This window comes from Schistocerca americana, chromosome 7 (genome assembly GCF_021461395.2).
Source record: "Schistocerca americana isolate TAMUIC-IGC-003095 chromosome 7, iqSchAmer2.1, whole genome shotgun sequence".
In the NCBI taxonomy this organism is placed as follows: Eukaryota; Metazoa; Arthropoda; class Insecta; order Orthoptera; family Acrididae; genus Schistocerca; species Schistocerca americana.
Genome location: NC_060125.1, coordinates 259,124,321 through 259,138,829, shown reverse-complemented (window position 1 = coordinate 259,138,829; position 14,509 = coordinate 259,124,321). Strand labels below are relative to the sequence as shown.

The 14,509-nt window shown below is 37.3% G+C and overlaps 1 protein-coding gene across 2 annotated transcripts in view; it reads left to right on the top strand.

Annotated features, from left to right (window-relative positions):
- Positions 1–13,643, top strand: part of LOC124621983 (lysoplasmalogenase-like protein TMEM86A) — a 474,563-nt gene extending 460,920 nt beyond the window's left edge. For both annotated transcript variants that reach the window (XM_047147522.1, XM_047147521.1), the window contains exon 7: positions 11,927–13,643. The gene's annotated coding sequence lies outside the window, so the exon portion shown is untranslated. The remainder of the gene's footprint in view (positions 1–11,926) is intronic.
- Positions 13,644–14,509: the final 866 nt, after the last annotated feature.

Sequence of the window (14,509 nt, the reverse complement as noted above, 5' to 3'; positions counted from 1 at the left end):
TGTGGTCTGATCACATGACCATCCAGAATGGTACTGAAACCCCTGAACATCGGTGGCTAAGGGTTTTTGTCTGCCCACACATAGCTGTTTTACGAGTTGGGAACACAGCCCCTAATGAACTTATATTCATCTCTGAACAGAACTCTACACGGAAACAGCGGCATTTCGATGCAGCAGTGCAGGAACCACATGCAGTAGGCAATGTATTGTGAAAAATAGGCTGACCCCGTAGTGTGTACCCTTCGTAAGTGGTACGGATGTAATTGCCACTCATGCAGAATCTCCTAGACAATCCTGTAACTAACACCTATTGCACACACAATTGTTCAAGTACTTGTTGATGGGTTCTCCTCAATGTGATTCGGTACATATTCTTCAAATTTGGGTGGTGCAGCATTGCCGTGGAGCACCACAGTCCAGCCTCCTGTTTCTTGGTGCTGTTGCAGAACTTTGACAGAAAGTTTGTGCAAAGGCATGCTACTTTGCAGAAAACGTTGATGATACAAATGACTAGCAGCTCTTCTGTTGCCTTGAGCTTCTCTGTACACAAGGGGCATGTTTGTACATTCTGAAAAAATGTACTGAACGTTGTTTGTTGTATCAGAGATGCACAGGGATTGAATAGATCTGGCTGCAAGGCAGACGTTGACATCAAGTGACTATCCGACGTAATGCGCTTGATCATGTGTACCCTATTGTATACCAGAACAAGCAATTCTGAGACTTTTCTGTTTCCCTCAGCAGATGTTGACATGTTACACATCTGAACTGAAATCATTGTAGAACAGAAACAATATGTTTCTGGACACGGGTTCATATTGAAAATGTTATGTATTCATTCTCCTCTTCAAGTTCTATTTGTTTGTAAGAGGAATTTCTGAACACCAGAGTATAAGGGTAGATCACACAGCAGATTTCTCATTCAGAAGTCACATCTGAATGTTCTTCATTGGTGGAAGGTTTGTGTTTTCTCATGTAAGTAGGAGAAACATCTATCAGCATGTGCCACAATTGGTAGTGACAGCATCATGGCCCGTTGAGACTGCAGGTTTCAGTGTCTTGCAGGAGCTCAGCAGCCTCATTAGACTAACACCTGAGGGGTAGTCACAATGTTTGCTTGACTATGCTGGATTGTACAGCAACTTCATATATATTGAGTCAGGGAATGGGCTTGTTTGAAGTAAAGTATCCACATGGGCAATGAGATGACATCGACGCGAGTAACACCATGGACTGTCAAATGGACAACAGTTGTTGCAGCTTCTCTTGATGTGCCAACATTGGTGCACACAGTAATGACTCTTGACACAGGAATGGCAACACATCCTGTTTTTCAGATGGGTCCTGGTTGTATGTACAATATCATGATGAGTGTATCAATGTGTGGAGACTCCAAGGAGAATGAATGTTGCCAAATTGGATTTGTCATTGTCACACAAACCCAGAAACTGGCTCAGTGGTATGGGTTGCATTTGGGTGTACAACATAATCACATTTGGCTCGCATAGCTTTGACGTCCCTGTAACTTATATTTCAGCAAGATAATTCCAGCCCAAAATATTTTCCACACTCCTCTCAAAAATGGCTCAAATGACTCTGAGAACTATGGGACTTAACTTCTGAGGTCATCAGTCCCCTAGAACTTAGAACTACTTAAACCTAACCAACCTAAGGACATCACACACATCCATGCCCAAGGTAGGATTCGAACCTGCGACCCGTAGCAGTCACGTGGTTCCAGACTGTAGCGCCTAGAACCCCTCGGCCACCCCGGCCGGCCACACTCCTCTGATCTACCTCAACACAAAAGGGAGTTTGACTGTTGCTTTGGCTGCCACATTATGTAGATTTTTCTTCTGTTGGAAACATCAGGTTTTGGATTGCTGAAGGACTGCCATGCCACCACTGTCTAGCTGCCATGACTAGTGAACGTGGGCATAGAGTTGAAGCCATATGGAAAGACATGTTTGTACCTGTCATCCAAGCTCACTTCAACTTGATGCTCAGCTGGGTTAGAGCCATTGTTGCTACCAGAGGTGGAAGCTCTGTGTACTATATTTTACATCCTATATATAACCAAACAATATAAAAATTTAATCTTGTATTCTTTGTACAGGATGACAGAAAAAAGCTGGAGCTTTTGTAATGTGTACTGGTAGCCATAAACAGTTGGCAGCACCAGCCCTTCAGACATAAACAGTCTTACCATTTAGTAATAGTGGACCCATGGAATAATCAAAAGCATGCTTTTGCCATAAAAATATTTTATGGAAACAGTGATAGTTTGGAAAGCATGCAGAGGAAGCTCTGACATTTTTTAAATTTATGGTGTCATTGTTGGGTGCTCTTGAAACTTATAATAAAAACTTGATTAAAATTTGGAAGAGACTGGATCTGCTCTAAAAAGGAAAGTGACAGGGTAACTTGTACTAGGCAGAATATCGAAGTTGTACACAATTGTCTTACAGAGCCAACGGCTTTCAGTTCGTAAAGAGGCATCTGCAGGCAATGTATCCTGAGAGAGTGTTCACCAAATTCTCCATTTTGATTTAAAATTTCATTGGCACAAGTTGCTGATTGTCCAGCAACTGAAGGAGAACAACTACCACATTGTGATTTTAATCCTGTCAGCAAACTAAGACAAACATAAGTGAGGACACTGGATTTATGGACAGACTTATAGTGTCAAATGAGGCCCATTTTCACCTCACAGGTTATATGCATAAGCAGAACTACCAATACTGGCAGACAGCAATCTTGAGGAAGTTCAAGGATACCCTTTACATGTCAGCAAGGTAAAAGTAGGTGTGCAGCTTTATCGCAGGGGGTCATCAGACGTTACTTTGTTAAAAATGAAGAGCAGATCATAGTGACTGTGACTTCAGATCAGTATATTGAGATGTTACAATCTTTCGTTGCACCTGCATTGAACAGTACTTCACAGCTTCACAAAACTTGATTCCAACAGGATGGTGTGACATTACACACTGTATGGCAATCAGTGGCAACTGTTTGAGAATTGTTTGGTTACCGTGTCATCTCAGGATTCAGTGATATTCCCTGGCCTCTAAGATCACTGGATTTGTCCATTAGGTGTTTTTTCATGTGGGGCTACCTTAAGAGTCTGGTCTACATGATTTGGTCAAGAACGCTGGTTGAATTGAAACAAAGAATTCAAGACAAAATTCATGGTATCCCAGCTGAGATGTTGCAGCACTCAGTGAAGAATTTCGAGAGCAGATTGGAAGAATGCATATGTACAGGATGACGCCATCTAAGGATGTAATTTTCAAACATTGATAACACAGATTACTGTCTCTTAAAAGGTAAGCTGTAATGGTTTATTTCCTGTCAATAATTTTTTTTCCTTGTATGTTTTCTATTTTTAGTGGGTGTTTCAAAAATCCCCATTTCTGTGTCATCCAGTATTATACTGTATATACGTTGTAAGTAATATTTCATTTTTTCCTGGTTTCCTCATACAAATAGCGAAGAATACAGCAGCCACAAATAATGTTTATTGCACATCCAGATTTCGATCACTGTGTGGCAGTCTTCAGTGCAGTAAATGCAAGTTTAAACATTAATACTACTTCTATATACACATAGTCCCAAATGGACTATTCATGTCAGTAGTTGAACTGAGTGTGAACTCAACCTTTGTATGAATAGTCCATCTGGGACTGTGGGTGTATGTAAGTGGTTTTAATGTTTAAAATTACATTTACTGCACTGAAGACAGCCACACAGTGATTGAAATTTGGATTTGCAATAAACGTTATTAACAACTGACTGCTGTAACCTTTACTACATGAAATAAATACAGTCACTGGGAACATCTGCTTCCATATCGAACCTGATAGTTGTCATGGTGTTGGCAATTTTAATAGACAGAAATGTATATTTCCTTTGCCCGTGTATTCGCCATGACAGGATAACAGATTTTGTTGATGATGATCTGAGCTGCTTTGACAGGCAACAGAAGACGTATGAGATTCTCATTGACATGTCTGGGGCATTTGCTTGTGAAAATAATTGCAAGCTAATGAATAATATATGTTGATATGAACTGAGGATAATATGATGATGATATAAAATCTTACATGGAAAATAGGACACCGTTCACAGAAATCATATGTACTGATGGAAGATAATCAGTTGAAGATTGCAGTTACAAACTGTCAAATGAGCTATGTCATGAAGTTTGTAGGCAAATAAATACTACACAGTGGCAAAAATAAACCTGTCAAACATTAATTGTAACCCTTTTCAATTGTTGTTCAGTGTAGTGATAAGTATTTTCTGACGATCAATGAAGTATGGTTGTGAGTTCAAATAATCTGCAATTCTATTAAGGCATATATTTAGCATTTCTGATTTAAACAAAGGTTTTGATAGTTATCATTTTGCTCATGAGAAATTACACCATTTTCTTGGTGTAGTGGTGGATTCGGAGCTGTCCTGGAGTTACTGTGGATGCAAACCTGTACAAGACAGAGCCAAAACAGTGTCTCCATTTTTTTCACTGTTGCCTCCTTATACAGCACTTACCGAGTTACAGAAAACAGGCAGTCCAACACAGTGGTGGATGTTTTCTGGCAACAATTTGCAGCACAACATAAATCTGATGGAAGTATTCTCACCTAACATTCACCCCTAACTTATACAAGGACATCCTCTCCCCCAACCAGAAGCCTTAAATACAACATTTGTTTACCATTTGTATATGGACAAAAGATGATCTGTGATGGCTTCCTGTTTTAGCAGAGCTAGTTTAGTATACTGAAGAACAAGGTTTGCTATACTGCTGGTACGTACATCTGTGGACCAAACAACATTAATTGTGACGAGAAGAGAAAATGTGAAATTATAAGGTAAAAAAAGACATCTTCAGGAATTAGAGCCTTCTCATATTCTGTTTATTATGTTGGTTACAACACACATGGTATGGCTGCACAGTAAAGCACCAAACAAGGTAGACAAGGACTTTCTTGGTTCGTTCATAGGCTGTTAAAAGTTAATTCTACAGGTTAATTTGAGGTTGGTGTTTCAAGGTTTTCCACATTCATCTAATTCAAAGCTAACCCTTGGCAACACTTTGCTAAGACAACCTAAAAATTCTAGCTCTCAAACCACATTTTGTTCAATTTTAATTTGCCAGTCTACATCAAATAATAGAAGGCATGAAAATAATGCAATAGATCCATGAAAATAGTCAAATATAAAGTTTTGTAAAAAAATAAAGCGGTGTAGATGGAGTCAACATTAAGGAAGTGTTTTTTAAATGTGTTTCTTTTTTCCCAATTTGGGTAAGGTTAATGGTGGTTATTTTTATTCCTAAGCAACATGGTTTTCAAAGTTATGTAGAGTATTTTGTCTACATAAATTTTTTAATTTTCACTTTCAGCTGAACATTATTGTTATATCTAAAAACAAAGATGATGTGACTTACCAAACGAAAGCGCTGGCATGTCGATAGACACACAAACAAACACAAACATACACACAAAATTCAAGCTTTCGCAACCAACGGTTGCTTCGTCAGGAAAGAGGGAAGGAGAGGGAAAGACGAAAGGATGTGGGTTTTAAGGGAGAGGGTAAGGAGTCATTCCAATCATGGGAGCGGAAAGACTTACCATAGGGGGAAAAAAGTACAGGTATACACTCGCGCGCGCGTACACACACACACACACACACACACACACACACACACACACACACATATCCATCCGCACATAGACAGACACAAGCAGACATTTGTCACACGTCTGTGTATGTGCAGATGGATGTATATGTGTGTGTGTGTGTGTGTGTGTGTGTGTGTGTGTGTGTGTGTGTGTGTGTGTGTGTGTGTGTGCGTGTGTGTGCGTGTGCGCGCGCATGCGAGTGTATACCTGTCCTTTTTTCCCCCTAAGGTAAGTCTTTCCGCTCCTGGGATTGGAATGACTCCTTACCCTCTCCCTTAAAACCCACATCCTTTCGTCTTTCCCTCTCCTTCCCTCTTTCCTGACGAAGCAACCGTTGGTTGCGAAAGCTTGAATTTTGTGTGTATGTTTGTGTTTGTTTGTGTGTCTATCGACATGCCAGCGCTTTCGTTTGGTAAGTCACATCATCTTTGCTTTTAGATATATTTTTCCCATGTTGAATGTTTCCCTCTGTTATATTCAGAACATTATTGTTATATGCATAATAATACTTATTATGAATAACTCTCAGGAGACTATGGATTTTATCATAAAGAGGTTAAAAACACATCATTAATAGTCATATAAATTATATACTTCATAGTTATTAAAAAATATACTTACAATTTAGGTGCCAAAATGTTGTTTGTTTTGTGATCTTCAGTGTGAATACATACTGGCAGCCCTTCATGCCACTCTATCCTGCGCAGTTCTCATTATTTCTGAATAACTGTTACAACCTAGTCCTTTTGAACCTGCTTACTGTGTTCATCTCATGGTCTCCAGTTTTAAGCCGCCCCCCCTCCCCCTCCTCATGCCTCCCTCCAATACTAAATTGCTAAATTAGTATCCCTTGATGTACCTTTTTTTAGGTTGGACATGCCACAAATTTCTTTTCTCCCGAATTCTGTTCGATACCTCCTCTTTAGTTGCGTGATCTACCCGTCTCATCTTAAAGCTTTCTTCTGCAGCACCACATTTTAAAGCTTTCTATTCTCTCCCTGTCTAAACTGTATATTGTCTATATTTCACTTCCATACTGTGCACACTCCAGACAGGTAGCCTCAGAAAATACTTCCTAACACTTAAATCTATATTTGATGGTTACTAATTTCTGTTGTTTTCTTGTCACTGCCAGTCTACGTTTTGTATCCTGTGTACTTTGGCCACCATCAGTTACTTTACTGCTAAAATAGCTAAAGTTATCTATTACTTTCAGTGTCTCATTTTCTAATCCGGTTCCCTCAGCATTGCCTGATTTAATTAGCCTAAATTCCATTATCCTTGTTTTGCTTTTGTCAATGCTCATCTTATATCCTCCTTTCAAGGCATTAGCCACTCCATTCGACTGTTCTTCCAAGTCCTTTGCTATCTCTGATGGAATTGCAGTGTCTAGCAAACCGTAAAGTTGTTAATTCTTCTCTCTGAATATTAATTCCTTGTCCACATTTTTGTTTGGTTTCCTTTTCTGCTTACTCAGTGCACAGATTGAATAACCTCAGCAACTGACTACAACCCTGTCTCAATCACTTCCCAACCACTGCTTTTGTTTCAAGCCTGTCAACTCCTAAATGCTGTCTTGTGTGTACAAGTTGTAAATAGCCGTACGCTCTGTGTTTTTTACAAAGAGCATATTCCAGTCAATATTGCCTCTTCTCCAAAAGCTTCTTTGATTTTCCTGTAGGTGTCATCCATCTTTCCTCTAGTTATACAGGATGAAGCACTAATTATTCCCACCAAGAATAGCTCTGAAAGTATGATAGGAGCTGAAAAGTTTGTGGGACAAAAGTTGCATGGGACATCGGGGGCCATAATATGACATTGGTTTTCTGTTGCTAGGTGGGGTCGCTTCAGAGATATGAAGGTCAACTTTGTTTTGTCCTTTAAATGGGTTGTTATAGTCTGGTACTCATTTTCTGATAGCGGCTATCGAGACGAATCCAGTGACATGTAACAGTAAGCTCTTTGAAGGCCAATGAAGGTCACAAAGGTGGCATGAATGTCCATTTACAGAAGGTGATCAAAGTGATGACCATTGGTATCAGTGCAGTGTTGCAGTCTTCTTATCTTGAATTGAGTGGTATTCCTTATCACATCGGCACTTATCGAAGCACATGCTCTGACAATTCTCTCTCACATATCTTCAGTTGTAGTTGGAACGTCTTTATGAACACTGTCTTTTATGGATCCCCACAAGAAAAAATCCAGAGGCATCAAGTCTGGTGAACAAGCCGGCCACGACACACCTCCTCTGCATCCAGTCCAACGATTTGGTAATTGTCTCTGCAACTGATTTCTACCCATCAGTGAAAATTGTGCCGGACACCCATTCTGTTCCTTGTTCCTAAAGGTTTCTTCCAATAACAGACCTAATGTTTCTTGCAGGAATGTGGTGTACTTCCTACCATTGAGATTTCCTGTGATGAAATAGGGGCCTACAATTCTGTCCTCCAGAACCCCACACCATACGTTCACCAACAATGGGTTTTGGTGTGCAACTTGCCATAGCCAACATGGATTTTCAGTTGCCCAATAATGCATGTTATGCAAATGAACATTTCCATGGTTCGTGAATGTAGCCTCATCAGTGAATAAAATCAAATTAATAAATGTGTCATCCCTGTGAATCTGAAGTTCAGCCCATCGGCAGAATTCAATGTGATGCATACAATTTGTACCAGTTAATTCTTGGTGGAGACTGATATGGTAAGAATGATGTTTATGGTGATGCAGAACTTGAACATCACTACTCTGGCTCATGCCAGATTCCCTTGCTAACTGACACGAACTAACACAAGGATCTCAAACAACAGTGGCAAGAATACAAGTTTCTGTTTCTTCATTAGTAACTTTCCTATGCCGGATATGTTTCTGATGCATTAAAGATCCAGTTGTTCTCAATTTATCATACACACATTTAAATGTATGATGTGTAGGGTGAGCACATTGAAGACATCTTTCAGTGTATAAGTCTCTAGCTCTCACTGAATTTCATTGGAATTCTCTCTAAATGTGAAGCATATCGACTTGTTCTTAGAGGGAAATCATCATTAACATTTGCAAGATTTGATGATATTAGTCTTACCATTCCTATTAGTGTTGTATTGTGAAATCATCGAATGGTGTTTACATGTCAATGGCATGCTAGCTGGGTATGCCGTATTCGGTGATTATTTACTATTTGCACAATATACGAGAAAGAATTGTCAGAGCATGTGCTTCGATAAGTGCCAAAGTGATAAGTAATACCACTCAATCCATAATAAGAAGATTGCAACAGCACATTGATACCAATGCTCATCACTTCGATCTCCTTCTGTAAATGGATGTTCATGCCACCTTTTTGACCTTCGTTGACTTTCAAAGACCTTACTGTTACACATCATTGGATTCGTCTCGATAGCTGCTATCAGAAAATAAGTACCAAACTACAGCATCCCAAGTTGACCTTCATATCTCTGGCATGACCCCACCTAGCAACAAAAGGCATCATATTATGGTCCCCATTGTCCCATGCAATATTTGTCCCACAAACTTTTCAGCTGCCACCATACTTTAGGACTTATTCTAGGTGGCGATAGTTAGGGACTCATCCTGTATATGCTTGTATTTTGTTACATTTGTCCTCTAGCCATTGATGCTTAGCCATTTTGCACTTCCTATCACTCTCATTTTTTAGACATTTGTATTCCCTTTTGCCTTCCTCATTTGTTGCATTTTTATATTTTCTCCTTTCATCAGTTAAATACAATATCCTCTGTGTTATCCAAGGATTTCTATCAGGTCTTCTCTTCTTACCTGTTTGATTTCTGCTGCTTTCACTGTTTCATCTCCCAAAGCTACCCATTTGCCTTGTACTGTGTTTATTTCCCCTGTTCTAGTCAAGTGTTGCCTAATGCTCCCTCTGAAACTCTCAACACAGGTCCCATCTCCTAAATTCCTACCTTTTCCTAGATTTTTTAGTTTTAATCTTCAGTTCACAATCAATGGTCAAAGTCCACATCTTTTCCTGGAAATGTTATACAGTTTAAAATATGAGTCTGAAATTTGTGTCCCACCATTATATAATCAATATGAAACCTTCCAGTATCTGCACATCTTCCATGTATACATCCTATTTCATTATTTTAAACAAGTGTTGGCAATGGTTAAATTAGCCCTGTACAAAATTCTACAGGTTGCTTCCATTTTATTCCTTTCCCACAGTCCATATTCTCGTACTACTTTTCCTTCTCTTCATCTTTCTATTACTGAATTCCAGTCACCTATCCCAGTTAATTTCCCTCTCCCGTAACTATCTGAATTAATCTTTTATATATCATATATTGTGTCAATCTCTTCATCATTTGCAGAGCTAGTTGTCATATAAACTTGTACTACTGTGGCGAATGTTGGCTTTGTGCCCAGGTTACCCACATGTAAACCTTTCTTCATTACTTGGTGTCTCATTGAAGAAAGTTTGCTGAATTTCTGTAAAACTGGTGTTAAGGAAAATATAGCAACAATGCACACTACACAACTTTTAATTATTGTAACTTTTCCCACATTTGTTGTCACTAAAGCCATTATGATGACCAGTTACAGCTCTCACATAAAATTTATTTACATCGGCAACCATCTTCACCTTAGTACTTGTCACTGTGTGGTGACAGAATATTCAGAGTACACAGCTGCAGTTGAATTCTGGCACAACATACACTTCCACAAAGGTGGCTCCAGTTTATGTAGACAGTGCATATACTATGTCTTTTAATTAGTGACACAATTAAATAAGTGTTCATGTCGACAAAGAACATAACTGGAGTCTAAATTGCTCACACGTTTGCTCGAAGGAAAATTTCACAAAAGTTAATAGCAGTCATCAATACAGTTCAGTATCTTAAGGAAGTCTCACACTTACAACACACATAAGAATACTGGTGACAGATTTGAACTTGCTACTGGGGTCTTAGGTGGACTTGCTGCACGGCTTTTATTATAGTGTTGCCTAGGTGCAGACATCACTAAAAACTTGTTATTTCGTGTTGCCACTGAGGTTTTCTGAGCTCAAACAAAAGACTGTGACATGAGGTTGTCCTTATAAAGACTTATGTATGATAATTTTAGTATTTTGGAAATCACATAATGGTTTGAAAATCTGTTAGGTAAGATTTTTGTAATTTAGATAAAGCTGTGCATTACTACAGTAACTTGGTTTACAAAATATGTGGTGGGTTAGGAAAAAAAATTATTGAATTATGGGAGCATTTCATACACCCATGGGGGGAATAATGGTTTACAAAATATTTGGTGGGTTAGGAAAAAATCATTGAATTACAGGAGCATTTCATATACCCATGGCGTATTAAGTCATTTATAAGTGCAGTCGTCATATTGGAAATTCTGAAAAATTGTCCAAATACTTAATAAATGGCTTAATTAGTGAAAGATTTCATCCATTCCAAAAAAATTAGAGCAACAAAAGTACAATGCAAAAAACTGGAATTTAATAAGTACAGTGGCTAAATCAGCAGTAGAAATTTTAAGGTTGTGCAGACTTCAATATTGTTTATCTATTAAGTTAATGAGTTTCAGCTGAATTTAAACATGTTACTCAAAGGTCAGCGTGATGGTATTTATAATGAATAGTTTCAGTATTTCTAAAACTGCTCTTAGCTCAGTCCAAATTAGCATTACCTGTCGTAGTAATAATTTCTATTCTCGATTACTTTTAATTAACAATGTTTCCAGCAAAAATAAATGCATTTTCAGAATCTGCATATTGAAAAGTGTAGTCTGAAAAATAAATATACATGAAGCACGACCTGATTAATGTTTTGGAAGGTTCCAACACTAGTCTCTCTCGAGCAGACTTAACAGAAAATGACGTACTAACAAAACAGCAGCTGTACCGCAAATGCCAGACAGTGACATAAACTTCAGAATATAATACATTTGCAAATGCTCTATATGCATATAAATTTTCATGCATGCAGCTATATGATGGTTTCTCTACATTAGTCAGCATTTATAATGAAAAAAATCATAAAATCTTGGACAGAGCAGACCTTGTTTATTACTTTGTGTACATGTTTTGTAACATTTGAGTATTTAAATCATGAATATCTTCCAAACTTGTTGTAAATAGAAAAGTCTTTTTATGGAGTTATGTTTCACGTTGGGTCTTAAATATTTTGCGTAGCTGTATTGCGATTAATCTAATGATATTTTAAATGGAATATACCATCTTCTTTACTGTGCAGGTAGTGGACTAACTGGTGGAGCAATGTGAAACTCTGCAGATGCTGAGCTTCAACAGCAGATTACAATATCCATGGTTAATTACTTGAAGAGATCTGTCAGAAGATTCCTTTTTAAATGTGGTGTTTACACATTTTGAAAGGAAAAACTGAAGAAATTTCATTGTAACCAGTTTATTTATTTACTCTTAGAGAGTGTTTAATGTCTTTCTTTAGTAAATGGTGTTGTTCATTATACACACTTTTTAAGTAATTTTATAATTGTATAAGGCATTTGAATCCTGTAAAATGTAATTCATGTTTTTACGGTATGGTAGAGTAGTATTAGGAAAATTCATGAGAAAATTCATAAAAAGTGGCATCAAAGGTGCAGTTGCCTTAAATAAACAACATATTGCACAATGAATAATTGTTGTGCAAAAAGTAAAAAATGAAGACTGTGGTACAATTTAAATTTGTCTTATTTAAAAAATGAGAGGTACTAGATAATTAATGGAACTGAACTGAAAAAAAATGTGGAAATTACAAATAAGTCATGTTCAGGTGTCCATATCTTTAGAACATGATATTTTATTATGAAGTACTGTGCCCGCAAGTAATAATACCCAAACTAGCTTTGTTACTGCACTTTCTCTTTGTTTTTCATACTGCGTCCACAATTGTACTTAAGTTTTTTGAATTTGGAAGCACATTTTTGTGCATTGTATCATGCTCTCGTGGAAAACTGGCACAATCCAACAGATCAAAGAGTATGAACTAATTTCTAAATTGGTTTTGTACTCCATAATGCAATACAGGTTTATATATGTGGTGTCTGTCCTCTCTGTCATGTCCAAAAGAGGAGGCACCAGTTTGATCCTGCTGCCACTATGAATCAAGAGACAAAGAAATTAGATATGATTTATATCAATGAGGCAAACTGTAAATTTGTGCCACACTGGGATTCAAACCTATTTCTTCTGATTTCTAAGAAGATGCGCTGACCACTATGCCATCTAGACACAGTGGTTATCACAGCTGCATGTACTACTGTAGCATGCATTCTGTGAGACCCAAATTCTCAAGGATCAATAGTGTGTGGTATAAGTTGAGAATTCGGGTGTGATGGGAGGCATGATAGGATATTCCATGCAGTTACAGTAGCCACTGTGTCCGGATGACATAGTGGTCATCACATCTGCTTAGTAAGCAGGAGACCCGAATTTGAATCTCCGTGTGGCACAAATGTTCAACTTGCCCCACTGATGTAATTTCATGCCACTGGGAGCTAATGTCTTTAATTCTTTTGTGTCTCAATACAGGTTTATTAGAAAACTGTCTTCTTTTATCAGGCTGTGCTAAAGATAACCAGTATGGTAATGAATCCTTCCAGTGAAAATTCACACAGTTTTAAAATCTTTTGTGCATTTTTTCTGTTTTTATTTTATCTCATTGGTGTGATTGTAAATAGTAAAAAATGGTTACTCACACTTGTAGTATGACAAGCAGTAGGAAAAGTTAATGAATGCGAACAGATGTGCAAGTCACTGTATTAAAAAATAATCGATTTAATTTGAAGAAAATAATCATAGAGTTAGAAGTGACAATTTCTTGAATATCATAAAACTAATTTGACAATGAGATGCATAGTTTATTATCCCAGTTTTGAGATTATCTGCTTTAAATTACTTGACAGACATTTTTTGTAAGCAAAATGAAGTTTTTGTGTTTTTAATTTTTGTTTTATATTGGCAGATATACCAAAGAATGCAGTTACATTGAAAGTTCTGCTTTTTTTTTACATGTTTCATAATGATTTGTACTTCATTTTCTTCCAAATATTTTCAAGTTTGTTGATTTCTACATTCCATATGATGAAGTGAATTTGTTAACTTTTGCATTCTATAAGGTGAAGTGCAAAAATGTAATGTGGGTGAGATTAAGTCAATATGTAAGACATCTTCTGGCAGAGACAAATAACAAATCAATTTTTAGACTAAAATACACAAGTAAAGTCATTTTCATGTGTGTGTTACTACTGTACTCAATAATTGTTGTTATACAGCACAGTTACTTCAGACTTTTACATTATTTACTTTTGATAAGAACTGAACAACTCAGTATCAAACATATTACAGAGCTTCTTGAAGTGCTTGAACCCACCTAGACTGTACAATTCAAAAAAAAAGTCTCATTTACATGAAATAAAAAGCATATCAAATGTATGTGATACAATATTAGACTGTGTAAAATTAGAATTTTGATATTTTATTCATCTGAGTACTATGTAACAAATTTTTAAATGCCCGTGTGCAATCATCACATGCAGAAATGAAATAGTAGCCATATACATATAATCTGTACTATGTAACTCACAATTATTTTTTTTACTTGCTTGTGTACTATGTTTAAAGTTAACTATGGTATGTAACTTTAGAGTTGGCTTTAATACTTTGCATACATTGATATTCCCAGTGTCTTACCATGCAGAGAAAATAAGTAGTTAAATTTGTGAAGCGCAGTCACCATTGGTGGAAAGAAGGGGCAGAGGGAATGAATAAATCAACACAAAATAATTTTGTTGTAAAAACATTGTGATTTCGTAAA